Genomic DNA, 18105 nt, shown 5'->3' with positions numbered 1-18105 from the left:
CTTGAAAATGTCAGGGTGGTGCAAGCAGCCTAAAAGCCTCTGAAAGGCCTTAGACCTCAGAGGGTTAAGTGCAGCCTAATATGACATGTCTACCCTGATAACATGTCTTAATATGTGGTAAGCTTATACAGATAGTAAATTCAAGTGGTGTGCACATGCCAAGGTAAAGGACATTCTTTTTTGTTTTGATATACTGTACAGATAGGCCTGTTTTTTCTGCTTTTGTTTGGATTTACTAATTTGAAGTGGCATGCCTACCAATATGTCATGTGTTTTCCATTGAAATTGGAATAAAAGGTCAGAAGTCAAAGGCAGATTTATTGTCTATTTGTCCACATACACAAGACATAGGCTTCAGAGAAATTGTATGTTTGTGAAGTATGTGTCAGGCAGGCAGGCTGCTGGGAGCTGTGGGGATTTTGTTTATTTGTTTGCCGTGTTTATTTACTATTTGGGTTTGCTGTGGTTTTATATACATACTGGGGTGGATTTCTCGAATCCGACCAAAATTAGCCTTCGGACCAAGTAAGTACGAACGAAGTCCGACACAACAACTAACCAACAACGATGATTTCTCGAAAGCCTCAAACCAACAAAGTCCGATGTAGGTACGGAGTAAGTCCGATGAAATTCCAACCAAGTAAGTTCAGACGCACGATGAAGTTGTCGGAAATGCTCGGAGTGTCTCGCCTCAGCTCGGGTGCATTTGTCGCAAAGCAGTGACGCTGTCAAATTCACACAGTGCCTGTCAAATTCAGGCTATACATCTATCAAAGTCCACAATCTTTGTCAACACAATCATGTCCCCGACTTCACCCCTCTTCAACTGCAGTTACCAAATGCGACATTACAATCCACCATGTATTATTTGTAGGTTCTGCATATAATGTTTAATATTGTAGGCTATAGCCTACCACTAATATGGAAGCACGGTTGGTGAGTGAGTGGTTAGAATGTCGGAATTTCAAACACGTTTGCCGTTTCCTTATCGGAGGCGTGAGTTCAATCCCCGGTGAATAGCCTATAATAACCACCCATCACATCTTTTTTCCAGAACGGCAAGCGAAGTCATTCTCACGCTCATGGGCAACGCAACACTTTCAACAGGTCATGGCCAGGCAGATTGCAGTTAAATGCTGCTTGAAATGATAACTGAAATTACGCTTGAGAATTAATAAAACATATCAGAATGTTTCTTTAATTTTCCAGTCTGCACGCGTCTTTACGCGCAACGTAAGCGGGTGGAACTGCCATTATTGCCGTTGTAGGGGGCCTACATAAAGACCCGCAGGAAGGGACCTATGGAAGGGGCCGTTAATGTCTGTAAACATGGCACATTTAAAGTCCTTCAACGTCGGAAAAGACCTGTTAACACAATCATATCCCCAAAATCCACCCCATTAAATGCAATAACCAAATGTCGGTCTACACATCACCATCAATGAAGAGCAATGGGCGGTGAATGGTAAGCGCGAAGGCATTTTCAGTGTGACAAGATTTCGATTCCCTCAGTAAGATAGGCCTACATTAAACGCAGGTGCCTATTCCTCTGCGCAACTGTTTATCCAACCTCTCTGTGTGTGCGTAAAGTGGCCGATCCACGCGTGCTGTTGGGCGCGCTTGTGGAGCTCTGGCATCCGAGAGTCTTTGCCTCGTAGCCACGCACGCAGTCACATTAAGGCCAAGTCAAATTGCTTTTCACCTGTATTTTACAAAAACACAAAATGATGGCCCAATTCACACAGATAGAGAGAGAATGACACGATGCGCTGTGTTGTTTTCTGATCCCCCTGACTGCACTGCACTTCGTGCGCCATGGGCCATGGCGCTATTTGGAGTGTGCTCACTGCTGAAACAACATTTGCTTTAACAGTAGCCTATTGGCCGGCTACTTGTGACAGACGTGTATTACAATAGTAGAATTGAAATGAAAAGAAGAATATGAATACTATAAGACCTAGTAGGCCTAACGCGAAGAAGTGTCCTATTCTTGTCATCACGCTCGCCTTTCCGAGTGCCTTCCCATTACGCACTATTTCAACATACTAGGGCAGTTGCATAATGTCCATTTTTGAACTTGTTGTAGCCTACGATGTAGTTTGGAGTTCTTGTGGACTAAGGCATAGCCTACAATGCAAGGAATAGGCCTACAAGAAGGATCACCGCACACTGGTGCCTTTTAAAAATAATAGTGAACAGCGCATTTCGCAATGGCAACTTATAGGCTACATGTATTTCCATGTAGCCTATGCTTGTTGGAGTTTAATCAAAATGTGCTATTGGCTTTGTTATGTGTGGAGATATGTGAGCAATTAAATAATCTGCATTCATGCGAGATGCTGCTTTTGGTGTGGGTTCAAATCCCGATGGTAATCAAACGGTTCTTTTTTTGGCGCAGCTTTGATTGATCGGAGCTCGTGAAGCACGATAGTGGAACATACAATTTCCTAGGCCTACTATATTTGGACAATATTTTTATCCCCTATTTGAATATTGTGTTGGTGGGGTTTTTTTTCAGCCCTGTTCGTCACATGACTAGACATTTGGTGTAGTATGGGTCGGAGGCTTGTGCACTTGGTGGCAGTAATCGATCGATGTTGCTTGAACTCTGCCTGAACCCGCCCCAAACCACGAGCAAGAGTGACGTGCTTCCCAAAACAAAGGTGAACTAGCTAACCATGCTAGTCGTTCAAATTCCGACAGTAGTACTAACGAACAGCCCCTACTTCGTTTTGCGGGAACACCTGCGTCGTTCGCACCAACATCGGACGAACGACTAACTACATTACTTGTAAACATTGGTACTTTGTAAGTCCGAACGAAGTGTTCCAGAAACAGTTTTGTCGCAGCTGGGTCGTTAGTTGCTACATTAGTTAGCAACGAAGGTTTCGAGAACGGTAGCCATGGTTAGCTGTGATTATGGTTTGCTGTGCTGTGGATACAATTAGTTTGCTGTGATTACCTTGTGTTTTAATTAACTGCCACCCACATACTGACTCTTCATTGGCGGCGCACTAATGACTCTATTGCTTTGAATGTGATCACCTGCACGGACAATTACGACTCTACCTATCCGGTTGCCTGGACGTTGAAGGGGTTGGGTATAAAAAGGGATGTTTGCAGACTTACGGGAGATTCGGCGGGGATCGGACGCACGCAGCAGCAGACGAGCCGACACTGGACCCCGGACCCTGGACCTTGGAGAGCAGGAACGACGCCGGACGAACCCGTGGACCGAACCGGACGAACCCGTTGCCTGGACCAGAGTTATACAACGCCTGCTTTGCCCTCCTGAAGGGACGTAAGAGTATCCTGAGTGTGCGTGCTGTATTTATCTTCTGTTGCATTGGTGCCTGTGCTGACCCCTGCTTTCTGCCGAGGTGCGACGCGACGGCTGACTCCCAGACGACCTGAGACCCGACCTGCATTATCTGATACAACGCGCGCTAACAACAACTTAAAGGGAAGTACGACTCCTCCTTCCCCGTTGTTGTTTTCCCATCCATGTTGGCACTGTACCTGGCTCTGCGCTGATACTTAACTTTGCTGTTGAAGGTTGGGCCGCTTCCTGGACGAGACGCTAATGCTAATGAAAGACTAGCCAAAGCCAACATGACGATTGAAACACTTAGACATGACATTCGCCGGCTACAATGCGAGGTAGTCATAAAATCCCATAACACCACGTTGAAACACCAAACCAGTAATACTAGCGCCAACCTAACTACACTATCTTTTTTCCCCAGCCACAGCAAATGAAGTCCCCCCCGAATCCACCGTGCTCCACTCCCGCGCGTCGTAGCTGGACGGAGGTGGTTAACGGCGGCAGGGGAGTACTGCAGAAATGTTCACCACCTCTAGTGACTAGCAATCGTTTTTCTGTACTTGACTCAGTCATCGATGCAGAAACTGACCCTGTCCCCCCCTCCCACCAGGTGCCCAAGCCTCTACCACAAAGAGTGCGACCCAGAAGCCGCCGGACCCTCGCTACCCCCAGGCAAATCACCCGAGAGCAGCCTGCCCATTCAGAACCCCGGCGACCATCAACAGTCCTCATAGGATCTTCGATGGTTCGCCACGTAACCCTACGAAACGCCCAGACGTGGTGCCTACCTGGAGCTCTCGTAGCCGATGTCCAGTCGAATGTGCCGGACGCGCTGTCACAGTATCCTACTGCCACAACTCTCATCGTCCACGCAGGCTCCAATGACATCCGGCTGCAGCAGTCTAAAAAACTTGAGTCCGATTTCCTCTCCCTTATTAATACCCTTAGCAGCACTGGAAAAAAATGCGCTATCTCAGGCCCCATCCCCTCTGTTTGTTTCTCTGCCTTCCAGTTCTCCCGAATCCGCCAACTGCACGTCTGGCTGATGAGACACTGCCGCCAAGAAGCCATTCCCTACGTTGACAACTTCTCCGCTTTCTGGAACCGCCGAAACCTCTTCGCACGAGATGGAAGGCACTTAAACAGATCTGGCGCTCGTCTCCTCGCGACCAACCTAGAGCTGACCCTCGAAGCCCATCGGTCCTTGGATTGACTAACAGGTGTTTCAAATCCAAAGCACTACACCAATTTAGACACTGCGTGCCCAATAGAGAGTTCCCCACTAGCTATCCACGCTGTCACTACCCGTAGGAAAGCTCGCAGATATAGACCCTCCGGTTGTGTACACAACAACCTAATTACGATTGCACCTGAACGCATAAACAATAGCTCTACTACTTTGAATGTTAATGCTGCATTACTTAACGTGCAGTCCTTGACCAACAAAAGCTTCGTAGTAAACCAGCTGGTCTCGGACAAAAACATAAGCTTTATGTTCCTTACCGAAACATGGCTTAAAGACGACGGGGCTGCTACTTTTATTGAGGCTTGCCCTTCCGATTACAAATTCCTTCACGCCCCGAGACCAAAGAAACGAGGCGGAGGCGTAGCCATACTTTTCTCCAACAAATTTAATTGTACTAAGATGAATCTGGGCTCTTTCTCTTCATTTGAATACTTGGCAATGAGGGTCCAAGCAAACCTCAAACTGATCATTATTGTTCTGTACCGTCCACCGAAATTCTCTTCGTCATTTCTATCTGATTTCTCCGCCTTCATGTCGGACGTACTTACTAACTATGACAAAGCAATAATTGCTGGCGACTTTAATATCCACGTAAATAAATCAGATGACGCAATAGCCAAGTCTTTCTTAGACACATTAAATGGATTCGGTCTCGTCCAGAATGTTACAGAACAGCCTACCCATCGAAAAGGCAACACACTTGACCTTGTTATTTCACATGCACTTGATATCAACAATATATCGGTCACGGACGTCGGCCTCTCCGACCACCACTGTGTGTTTTTTGATTTTGACATTTCAACACAAATTAGCACACCCAACAATGTCATTCACAGACGACGCATTAATGCCTCTGCTGAGCTTAAGATTTCAGACCTCATCAAATCAGGTGACCTACTAAATGGTCACTGCACACCTGATGAAATGGTTGATAGCTTCAACAACAACTTAAGAGGAATTCTAGATAACATAGCTCCAATTAGAACGACGACAAGAACCAGAGCTAGGTATTCACCTTGGATGAATGACTCACTTAGAGCCTTAAAAAGAAAATGCAGAGTAACCGAGCGTCTTTGGAGGAAAACTAAATTAGAAGTCCACAGATAATCCCTTAGGGATGAGATCTCCTCCTACAATAATGCGGTACGCTCAGAGAGAAAAGCATATTTTTCCAAAATCATAACAGACAACCAGCATAATGCGAAAGTTCTGTTTTCCACTATTGACCACCTGCTTAATCCAACACATAGCAATAACAACCTAAATGCAGCATCACATGCCAAGTGCGAGGAATTTGCTAGATTTTTTAATAAAAAGATTGCCGACATTAGAGAAGACATCCAAGGTGGAAACGCAGCAACCTCTGTCGCCCACTCAGACGATACACCGAGGGGAGGGTTAAACCCCCCTAGGAGACCTGAGAGCTTCCAAAAGTTTTGTCCAATTACAGAGGACGACCTCTGTAAAATAGTCAGGGAAAGTAAGCAGTCTACCTGCAGCCTTGACGCGATCCCCACATATCTGCTAAAAAACGTACTTGGTTGCTTAGCAGCACCTTTACTGCAAATTGTTAACACCTCTATGCTTACAGGCATTTTTCCAAGCTCATTCAAAACAGCCATGGTAAAGCCACTCCTAAAAAAGACAAATTTAGATCAGAATTCTTTAAACAACTACAGACCTATATCAAACCTCCCCTTTATAAGCAAGGTACTAGAAAAAGTTGTATTTAAACAGCTTAATCAACATCTGGCTGGGAATGATATCTTGGAAAAATTCCAATCAGGCTTTAGAGCCAACCATAGCACCGAAACAGCACTAACCAAAATAATAAGTGATCTTAGGCTCAACACTGCCGCAAACAAAGTTTCAGCACTTATCCTCCTCGACCTCAGTGCCGCCTTTGACACGATAGACCACAACATACTAATTGACCGCCTTGAATCTTGGGTAGGCTTGTCCGGTCACGTCTTAGAGTGGTTCAAAACATATATTACAGGAAGACAGTTTTTTGTCACCATCGGAGAATACGTCTCCAACAAGTATGATGTGCCTTTTGGAGTTGCTCAGGGTAGTTGCTTGGGCCCTCTCCTCTTCTCTCTCTATATGTTGCCCCTGGGCTCCATCATCAGAGAGCACAATGTTGATTTTCATAGCTATGCCGATGACACTCAACTATATATCTCTGTCGAGCCTAGCCAAACCACTGCCATTCATGCCTTGACTAAATGCATGTCTGCCATTACAGATTGGATGAACAGTAACTTCCTAAAATTAAATGAAGATAAAACTGAAGTGTTGCTCATTGGGCCTAAGAAAAAACGTGCAAAACTCCACTCAAGCCTAGGTGACCTAAGCATACACATTAAAGATAAGGTTACTAGCCTAGGTGTGGTCATAGACTCGGATTTGAGCTTTGAGCCTCACATCAACAAGATAACAAAATCTGCTTTTTTCCATCTTAGAAATGTCAACAGAGTGCGCGGCTTGGCCCCCCGACAAGACGCTGAGAAACTTATTCATGCCTTTGTCACCAGTAGGATAGACTACTGCAATACTCTTTTCTCCGGTCTCCCAAAAAAATTAATTGACAAATTGCAACTCATTCAAAATTCTGCGGCAAGAATCCTAACAAGAACCAGAATGAGAGAGCACATCTCTCCTGTCTTGGCAGACCTGCACTGGTTACCTGTCTTATACAGAATCGACTTTAAGATTCTGCTCACAGTATTTAAAGCATTAAATGGACTTGCCCCTAGCTATATCTCAGACATGCTCTCTTTTTATGCCCCTGCTCGAGCTCTCAGGTCCACTGATGCCAAGCTGCTAAGGACCCCCACCCCCCCGCAGAAGAAGATCGGCGACGCCGCGTTTGCCTGCTATGCGCCCAAGAGATGGAACGCCCTCCCCATCGAGATCCGATCAGCCACCTCCGTCGACTCCTTTAAGAAGCAGCTGAAGACCCACCTCTTCATCCTTGCCAACTCCTAGCTGCCAAGGCGTCATAGTGTCCCAGCCGCCGCAGCGCCCTTACTACTCGCAATCCAGCCCTGGCAGGGGGCTCCCCTAGGTGGACGCTGGTCTCTGCCTGAGGTTTCTTCCTGACTACAGGGGGTCTTTTTTCTCAGACCTCACTGAGCTTTTTTTCCCCCTCACAAACTATGAATCAAGCGAAAGGGAGTTTTTCCTCACCCCTGATGCCACCAGGGGCCGCACCTGAGCGCCCAATCTCTGTGTGACTATCTATGACTTATGATAGGCCCAGCCACTATGGACCTTACACATCTAAGAATCCTGGTCCTAACCTACGTTGACCTTATGACTCTACATTCTCTGTCTATCTCTTCTTCCTCTGCCTTCCTGCTTTTTCTGCCTCTCCTCTATACCTCTCCTTTTAAATCTATCTCTAACAATGTTTTTTCCCATTTGTTAAGCACTTTGAGTTACATGCCTTGTATGACACAGTGCTATACAAATACAATTATTATTATTATTATTATTATTATGTCATCGGGGATTCCCTTCCCTGCCGATCGTCGAAGCCGTGACGTCACGACCAGGGCTTCCCCACGCACCTCGATAAGGCCACGACTTGCGCTCCTATACGGAGCCTACGGAGGCGCACCCGCGCCATAACTGAACTGCCTTTGTTTCATTTATTTTATTTTGTATTTGCTTAGGCTATTTTAAAGGACAATTCATTCCTAATGTTTGTTTAATAAAATTTGATATATATTTTTAATACGGTTTCTGTGATTCCTCTGTGTCCTGGGCATTTACCTGAATTCAAGAGGTTTTTACCAAAAAGGTTTTTGGCTGACATGTTTCTTGGTCTCCCACAGTGTAGAGGAGATGCATAACATTAACTGACATTACATTTATGGTGTAGTAGAAAGCTGCAACTACTGTATGAGAAAATCACAGCAAAAGTGTGAAATATACTTTAAATTCAAAACTCCACTTTTTACAAAAGTGAATGATTCAATAAATAAATGGATAGTTTAATCACGTCACCATTGGTTTTTGCTGGGAAATGCAATGTATGGCAAAACGGCACCGAAAAACTGAGAAGCAGAATCGTTGGTGGACTGCATTGCACTGCATTTAATTCATTTAGATGGAAATCTTGACCCCCCCCAATTGTCAGCATAAAGTTACGCCCTTGCATCCTGCTCATGCCATCTCTACATTGCTCGCTTGCTTTTCTCTTTTTGGTCCTTTCTCCTCGTATTTGTTTGAATTTGCCTCATCATTTCTCTTTCCCTCTCTCTCTCTCTCTCTCTCTCTCTCTCTCTCTCTCTCTCTCTCTCTCTCTCCCTCTCTCTCTCTCTGAGTACAGCCATGATCAATAGTAGACAGCAGACAGCATTGCCTTTGCCTTGACATAATGTGTTCTTGCTTATTCAAAGGAATTGATCTCTGCACGCCTCGAACATCCTGCTCTCATTACCTTCTCATCTCTCTCTCTCTCTCTCTCTCTCTTTCTCTCTCTCTCTCTCTCTCTCTCTCTCTCGTGCGCGTGCGCGCGCGTGTGTGTGTGTGTGTGTGTGTGTGTGTGTGTGTGTGTGTGTGTGTGTGTGTGTGATTGCTGCTGGGATGTCTCTAACATTCTTCTCATCAGTGCCTCTCATGTGCATGCTTGTGTGTGTGTGTGTGTGTGTGTGTGTGTGTGTGTGTGTGTGCGTGCGTGTGTTTGTCGTGATTGCTCATCAATGCTTTTCATGTGCGCGTGCGTTTGTGCATGTGCGTCTGTTTGTGCATGTGTGTGTGTGTGTGTGTCTGTCTGTGTGTGTGTGCGTGCGTGTGTGTGTGCGCGTGTGCAGGGCAGCTGACAGCTTTAGCTGAGCCCAGGACAAAGTCATCTGAAAAGCCCCCCCACCCAATACATTTCATGTAATGAGGACTCTATTATGGGCCATTTCCATGGGCCCAGGACAGCTGACCCCTTTGCCCCCCAAAGCTTCCCTGCGTGTGTGTGTGTGTGTGTGTGTGTGTGTGTGTGTGTGTGTGTGTGTGTGTGTGTGTGTGTGTGTGTGTGTGTGTGCATGTAATATCCAAGTCATTACCTCCCCAAGCAGCTCGGATGTCTTAGCTGTTTATGTTGGCGCCTCCGCCTGCGTGTCTTTGTTAAGGGCTTTAGCAAATCCCAGCCCAATCTGTTTACAGCACCCAGCGACGCTAAGTGCCAGAGCCAGAGTTCCTAATGCTATTTTAGCTGCTCGGCCCCAGAGAAACACATGGATACGGTATATGGGAGGTGTGTGTGTGTTTGTGTGTGTGTGTGTGTGTGTGTGTTATCTTTGCATGTGCTTTTATGTACATACAGTGCACATCAATAATGACTACATCCCTTTTCTAAAGTAACATTTTGAACAATTTATTAAAGGAACAGTCCACCGTGCTTCAATAACAAAGTGTGTTCTTCTCTGACCTGAGATGAGATGACCAATCCAAAAGTTTCATTTTGTGCAACAACATTTGGATCGATTTACTAGTTGTGCAGGGATGTTTAAATAGGGAACACGTGGAACAATTTGGTCACTTCTAACTTAAGGCACCAAATGCGTCCGTCAGCAAAGCTGAGACAAGCTAATGCTAATGAGTTTGGTCCGTACGCGTTGCTGACTGGGGGCGCGTTCGAAGACGAGGCAGGTCGGGAGGAGCTCATCTCAGGTCAGAGAAGAACACGCTTTATTATTGAAACACGTTGGACTGTTCCTTTAATAATAAACAAATTTACTTTAGATGGTGTCAAGCATGTGTGGTGGTAAACAAGTGAGCTTTAAAAAAAAATGTATCCTCTCATTAGATGCTGTCAACATTGGCAATCTGAAATACACCTAAAAGAAACATGCATGTCAACATGCACTGTGACTACTGAAGCAGATCATGATATTCTCCATAGGATTGCATTCAAATCTCACACCAATCTATTTAAGTCAGGTGCACACTCAAAATGTAAAAGTTCAATGCAAAGAAAGGTTGAAACGCACACTGCTGACCTCCTTTTTAATCCCTTTTCATTTCGAGACGATTCGAGCCAACACGGCCCCTTCTCTACTGGATTTTAATCTGGGGTGTACTCACTTTTGTGGGTACATGTTCAAACATTAATGGCTGTATTTTGTTTTTTTCTGAGTGAACAAGAAATTTAAGCGGTTAAATGTGTTGTTAAAAGGTCACTAATCTTTGTGTCAAAGTGAAATTTCTGTAATGCTTTCCTATGAAAAGATATACTCACAAATCTGCAAAAACTGTGAAGGGTGTATTCACTTTCGTGATATAGGCTACTGTATGTGTGTGTCTAGTGGGGCTTTTCAAAAGCACATTTGGAGTACTTGCGTGTGTCTATTCCAGGGCTAACATATGAAGCTTATAACCCTTGGCATTTCTGTAAACTTTGGCATCAATCTCAGGGATTGCATGGAGTGTGTGCGTATGCTTGACTCTGGAAAGTTTGTGAGACACACACACATGCGCACACACACACACACATGCGCACACACACACACACACACACACACACGAGCGCACGCGCGTGCACACACACACGAGCGCGGGCGCGCACACACACACACACACACACACACACACACACACACACACACACCACACACAGACAGGCGCACACACGTTCCAACTCAACTGAAGACGCAGGTTTATTCTGTGGAGGATTTAGTGAAATGCCTGAGATCTTCCAAAAGCTTCTATTTCATTTCCCTTCACACACACACATACACACACACACACAAACAAGTTTGTACACGCAGGCATGCACACACACACACACACACACACACACACACACACACACACACACACACACACACACACACACACACACACACACGCACACACGCACACCCACACACACACAGGGACGCAGACACACACAAACCAAATGTGTTATCTTTCATTTCCCTTCTCCATTTCGTACTGCAGCTAGGCAATGCATTTAAATGATGCTCTCTCTTTTCCGGGAAAAGTTATTGTATACTTACTTTCAAGGTCTTCTTCCGTAGCACTGCGAAACATCTACTGATGAGTCACACTAACATTCATCAGCAGAGGAGAGTCTGCATTCATCTACCTCTCTCTCTCTCTCTCTCTCTCTCTCTCTCTCTCTCTCTCTCTCTCTCTCTCTCTCTCTCTCTCTCTCTCTCTTCACACAAACACAGAGCGAGAGAGAGAGAGAGAAGGAGTGAGAGAGACAGGGGGGAGTGAGAGAACCAAACATGCACACAACATAGCCTACCTGTAGTTTTATAATTCATTTGCAGTACCTAATGAATTGCAAACCACACACACACACACACACACACACACACACACACACACACACACACACACACACACACACACACACACACACACACACACACACACACACACACATGTTGTCTGTATGGATATTGGTTGGACCAGCATCGGTGTGCATGTGTGCATAGAAAAGCTCTAAGCATTGATTTCTTTTTTTTAAATCATTGAATGTAGTCTTCACTGCCGTAGGCGCTTCACAAGATGTTTGTTTGCATCAGTGACAAAGAAAAGACACATCTGAAGACAAATTGTTAAAACATAAGGCACATTTGGTTCAAACATGAACTTTAGAGGCTGCTAAACTTTTTTGAAGATGAATTCCTCTCCACATGCAGGGATAACGTTTACTGTAAAGAAGCTTCATATTTTCTGGACAAGAACAGAAATGGGTGATATTAGTGCAATATTGGTATCCCTTCCGTAATGGCGTTTTTTAAAAGTAGTCTGCAATTGTAAGCACTTTACAAGGTACTTTTTTTAGAGCAACAACGAAAACAAGGCATTTGGATATAAAACTGCTCCAAATGCAAACGTTTATGTTCTCTTACTTCAGCCAAAAGTTAATGGAAGTTGATTTTCTCCCCTTACATGGGAATAATCATTTTTTGGACCAGAATAGTGGGTGATGATGAGTAGTAATACTGGGATCTGTTCCAATATATGTATCTTCAAAACATATTCCTAACCAGTCTGCTGTAAATTAGCATAAGCATATCTATCGTTGACTTGGTGAAGTCAGACGAACTGATGTGAAATCAGCTTTTTTTGTATTTATTCAGTTTATTTACTGAAACCAAAGGCTCACTGCAGTGGAATTTGTCTTTACTGTACATTATCTCTTCCGTTATGTATCTCTTACGGAAAGTATCATTCTTCAGACAGTCCCAATATGCTATGGCTGAAATTGTGCCAACTCTGTGACTAATAAATGCATTTTACAGTTACGCTCCTGAGATTCCACAGAGAAGACGAACGGCTACCCTCAGATGAATGAATCAACCTCGTACGACGCTCTGTAGACACAAGTTGTACACACACACTCATAAGAGGAATGATTCCTCTCTGAAACTACCAAGATTGAATACAGACGCGTTGCTACGACGAATGAGGCAATCTTAGCATTCCTTGAGTCCTGATACTAACATCCCAACTCTATCTTTCTTTAGTATACATGTCTTTAGTCTTAACACAGCGTGAAAATTGGGCTGGGGGGCAACCGTGGCCTAACGGTTACGAAGCTGGTCTTGACATTGGAAGGTTACAGGTCTGAGTCCTATTTAATCCATATCTGACGTGGTGGCCTTAAAGGTGGGATAGGAGATGTTTTTCTGGCACATATTTTACCATATCATCTGAAAAACTCCTCATGACGCCATAGCACCCATTGAAATAGAGTGTTTGGAAAAAAAACGAAATCTTTTGGTCCAGTGTAGAGGGCGTAGTCAGAAGAAAACGGCAACCAATAGAAGTAATACTCATCATCACTTCTATTGGTTTCTGACACGTCCATCAACCGCCAGCACTCACCCCTCCTCCCTGCGCGTTCACCGACTCGTGAACTTGACCGACCCCGCCCCCATCATTCATGCACACGCGACAAGGCTCATCATCACTCGGCTAGTAGCAAGGTAACGAGAGTTAGCAGCAGGCTGAGCTACTTGGAAACTTTGGTGGCTTTTGCAGAGCTACAGGAAGAACTTTGGCTTTTGGAACAGTAGACTAACCATGTCAGGATAACATACTCCCTTGGATTATCATCGGACTCGCAAGACCAGACTCCAACACGGGCTGAAAATTTGAAATGGGACCTGACACTCTTGGACACAGATGTCGGCTACGGCAGCGGCTTCAAATACGATTTGGTGACCATATTTCTAATCGAGAGGTGAGATAATATATTTGTCTGTATAATATTTTGTGAATTGGTTTAGGACACAGTGGTGTCTTTTTTAAGCAAGTATCCATTGAGAGGGGTCAGAGGATTAGCTCAAGCTCCAACATATCTAGCTGCTACCTTGCTTAACATAGCTGCTACCTCAATCGCTTTATTTTTTGTGTTTTTTCCCCCCTGTGGCATTTATTCTGTGCACATGAACACGTTTTCAGAATTGCTATGTGTAACTCAGACGGTTACTCTTGTGTGTTTTGCTGCTAGTTGTGCGAACGAGCCAGACAAACCAGCTGGGAGGAGGACGGAAGCACCCCTTCTCCATCCGCGTTCAGTTGCTAAATACGGATCCACCCCGTAGTAAGTAACCTACCATGTTTACGCACACATTACTTTGACCAGCAAAGCCCATGTCTTTCTAGTGGTTTACAAAAATATATCGTTTGCATGTTTTGCTTTGGTACGTCTCTGTTGTATGACTCTGGTAATAGTAGCAAGCACAAGCACAACCAGTTCGACGCCCCAGCATTGCAAAATAGATTGCCTTGGGTTTTCAAATGTTTACATGATTGTGGGTGTAATGTTGTTAACTCGCTGATGTCGTTTTTGAGAAGACGGTAGTTTTGCATTTGATAAATACCACCTAATGACCATGACGGCTACACGGCAGATCTTTATTGTGATGGCTACACTGAATGATCACATGGAGATGCCGGTACATTATTTGTTTTACCCTGGTTATATTGAAATGTTCTGCTTTGTCCATTCCAAGGTGTGGTGTTTTCCATAGCTGCTCCTTGCTCCTGTTTCACAACATATCAAGGCTGCCAAGTAAATGAAGAATGAATCACCGCACACTGGTGGCCTTTTTTATTCATGTTTGTGGGTGTAATTTCGTCCAGTTGCAGATACTACTATCCTTTTTGGAATGATCTGCCTTTGAAAAACAATGGTTCTATCTGACAAAAGCGAACAGATCCTGTAGTTGTAATTGATACACTAAATTATGATATTCCTATGTGTGCGCGCGCACGCGCCAAGTTTTCAATTCAACACACTGGGACACTTTTCAGTCTTTGAGGTTGCTGGAATCAACACAGACTACCTCCATGCACCTTATCAGAACACTTTGCATGTTTTTGTATACTTGTCCCCTTTGTGTATTGCTGCTAATCTTTCTCTTTCTAGGTTCTGTTGGTTGCATGCAGATTGTGCCAGCTGATTTATCTGTCTATGGTCTAAGCATGGGCTCTGTGCTAATATGCAATTTGTGCTCTTTTTTCCCTCAGGTCAACAGCCGACAGGGTCCTTCCACAACCACATACTTATGCCAGTAAAAGCCACAGCTTTTCTCCTCCAATCCAAGAAGCCTGGACTGCAGTCACCATCTCAACACACCAACCAAGAGAAAGGCGGATGGCTCAATTCAGTATGTAGTTCTGCAAATATTCTCAAAGGTCTTCACAGCCCCCCATGGTGCAGAATGCATTTACATTTATTTGTGTAAGGTCAAAACAATGCTGATTACAGAACATAACTAGGGCCATGAATGAAATTTGAGGTAGCAGCCAGCCATCACCTGATGGTGAGAGGTGGTCCTAAGATCAGAGAGAAGCAGGTTGAAATCCCATCCTTACCTCTCCCTACCTACACCTCCATCCACAGCTGAAGTGCACTTGAGCAAGGCACACAAGTCCACTTAGGTCCTGGGACTGTAGCCAACACCCTGTAAAACCCTGCTGTGTAATTTGATGTAATGAAGCCCTAATATAGTCTAACACATTGCTTGTTACAGATATGGAAAATTGCACAATAAAAGTTCCAGGACATGAAGGCTGCATACTGTGAACGTCAACCTTCAGGGCACCGTCCTGCGCAGAAGACTTTCTACCCTAAGAGGGATGGCTGACCGCAGACACTCACAACCAGGTGAGCCCAGATAAAGGAGTTATTTTTGGTGTCCCTGCCCCAACAACCCAGGTTACTTACATTTAAAATGTCACTGGAGCTACTGTCAGATATGTGATTTCTAATTCTGTTTATCTTTTTACAGCACAGACGCCTCCAACCTCAAACTAGGCCCTTCACAGTTGCTGCACTTACCCACCTTCCCAGAGTTTTTGTGTGGTAATGACAACTGTAAATATAGTATAAAGTAATGTATCTAGTGTCATGTGTAATACATTGTTTAAATTGTCCATACATTTCAATGACAGTAAATATTGGTGGACACAATTTGACTGTGTGGCTTTTTTTTAATTCATTCTCTGACTGAAAATGCATGGTTACATAATTTATATATTCCACAAGACCACAATCAGAAGAACATTTGACAGGTTGCATTTATTTTCTATGTATGAAAAAAACAATGGTAACAAGACAAACGTGGTTCCAAACCAAAAAGGTGAGATGTACAGATGAATGCTCCTACAGATAATGAAAAATAGTCTGCACACTGCCGGTTTGTGTGTTTTATACCGTACTCTGTATAAACCTTTTATATTGCTCTAGTGGAGCAGGGTAACCCTGGCTAATCCTGGGTATTGTACTGTGTATTACAAGGTCAGCCCTGTTCAAGTGCCCCATACTGTCTGTAGGCTGCATGCCTGAAGAGACCGTTTCTCTCACCTGGTCCTACATCAGCCCAAAGTCTTATCAAAACTGAGAACACCACAGCATTTCCTTTCAATGTTCATGGGCATCTCCTTACAGATTGCGCAGAGGCGCCAGGTTGGTTGTGCTACTGGGCTGTGACTGAGGACCAGATGTCATGTGCCAGGTCGAACATCAAACTGGGGTCACGGGTCAGGGCACGCTGCAGTAACCGATGGGATTGCTTCAAATTCAATGATTGAATCAAGGCCTGCAAAGCAATAAATACATTTTATGTAGTGCATTTTCTATTTGATGATGGGGACTAAATAACTCTATTGACAATAAGACCAATATGGACATAAGCAATCATTATTGTGTATATAAATAAAGATGTGCCAATTATATGCATACAACGTTTTCAGTCAATTTCTTACAAACTGGTGTTGTGCCAGGGGTTACACAGATGTATGAAGTAGATGGGCTTTTATGGATGTACTTGAACTACCACTGGTGTTGTGTACCTACAACCATGTAATATCACACTACTACTCATAGGAGTAGAAATATTGTAATGGTTATCACAACAGGTGTACTCGTGTAGCCTACTCGTGTTGCGATATAGAGTACATCCGTTGTGATAACATCCATTACAATACTTACACATCTGGAGGAATACAGCAGGACAATGTTATTGAGGGATGAATGTACATCCTTACAGTTAGCAGGGCGTCAATTCTGTTGGAGTCTCCCTAATCAATACCCCCGACCTCTGCTGCGTCTATCTTCCTCCTCCTCCATCTCTGGCCATCGGTCCTACTGGGCTGTTAGGTCGTTATGATTGTGATGGGCCAGGAAAGTCAGAGCTGGAGCTCTCGTGGTCGTGGAAGGTCTAAAGCATATGAAAATATCGTCAGCCAAAACAATTTCATTAGCGTTGATCAGTTCGGTTGTTTTTCTTTACTCCCTCTGTCCCTGTGTCTGCGCGTGCGACAACCCAAGTGAAATCTGAAGTCATAGCCTAAAACACTACGGATTGTGGTGTCGGGTAGGCCTATATATAAATACAATAGTAAAATGTATACTGCGGTACACATCTGTCAAAATAAATCCATGTGTCAGTACTGTAGCTACTGGCTAGAACTACTGTCTAGGGATGACAGTATAGCATCTGTCATCAGTGTTAGGAAGTTAGAATGAGATATCTAAGTAACACGTATCAAGTCAAGTTCAATAACTAATCTAGTATACATCTACTGTCATCAATATTTCTTGAAATGGCAACCATGACGGCCTGTGCGTTTATTGTGATGTTGAACATTCTTACCGTAGCCGGAGACAGTGCCATGGCTGGAAGTTAGCTTGGCTAGTCGCTTTGTCGTGGCTTCTAGCCCGCCCCCCCGCCTCGTGAGCTCTCGTGGGTTCCCGGGATAATCCGAACACTTGACAGACTGCATGCGCGTTCATGTGTTTTGAAGGCGTGGCTTTGAGGGGAGGGCTGAAGGGAGAGGCGGGCTGTGTATTTTCAAAAATATAGCTCACAGGAACCGTTTTTCAAAGATCTCCAACCCTACCTTTAAGGAAGGTATACCTCACATTAAACAATGTAACCAAAATACACAGCTAAATAACTGTAGATGACTTTGTATTAAAGCATCATCTACAGTAAGTGAACAGCAATATAATGCATTGGGGCCTTCCTTTAGCTCAGCTTTGTAACACAACTAGCTGTCT

The 18105-nt window shown here is 44.3% G+C and overlaps 2 long non-coding RNA genes across 4 annotated transcripts; one reads left to right on the top strand and one right to left on the bottom strand.

Moving 5' to 3' along the window:
* The first annotated feature begins 13197 nt into the window (after window positions 1–13197).
* LOC134455917 (uncharacterized) lies at window positions 13198–17005 on the top strand. 2 transcript variants are annotated; one of them, XR_010036205.1, is made up of 6 exons: window positions 13198–13776; window positions 14047–14139; window positions 14552–14639; window positions 15069–15208; window positions 15575–15708; window positions 15833–17005. It is a non-coding gene; the product is annotated as an uncharacterized LOC134455917 (long non-coding RNA). The 2 variants fall into 2 exon arrangements; XR_010036204.1 differs by lacking the exon at window positions 13198–13776 and having other exon boundaries at window positions 13961–14139.
* On the bottom strand, window positions 16542–17946 carry LOC134455918 (uncharacterized). Of its 2 annotated transcripts, XR_010036207.1 has the most exons (3): window positions 17699–17946; window positions 17091–17263; window positions 16542–16642 (listed from the first exon to the last, which is right to left on the bottom strand). It is a non-coding gene; the product is annotated as an uncharacterized LOC134455918 (long non-coding RNA). The 2 variants fall into 2 exon arrangements; XR_010036206.1 differs by lacking the exon at window positions 16542–16642 and having other exon boundaries at window positions 16824–17263.
* Window positions 17947–18105: the final 159 nt, after the last annotated feature.

This window comes from Engraulis encrasicolus, chromosome 9 (genome assembly GCF_034702125.1).
Source record: "Engraulis encrasicolus isolate BLACKSEA-1 chromosome 9, IST_EnEncr_1.0, whole genome shotgun sequence".
Taxonomy (NCBI): Eukaryota; Metazoa; Chordata; class Actinopteri; order Clupeiformes; family Engraulidae; genus Engraulis; species Engraulis encrasicolus.
This window is presented reverse-complemented; position numbering and strand designations above follow the sequence as displayed.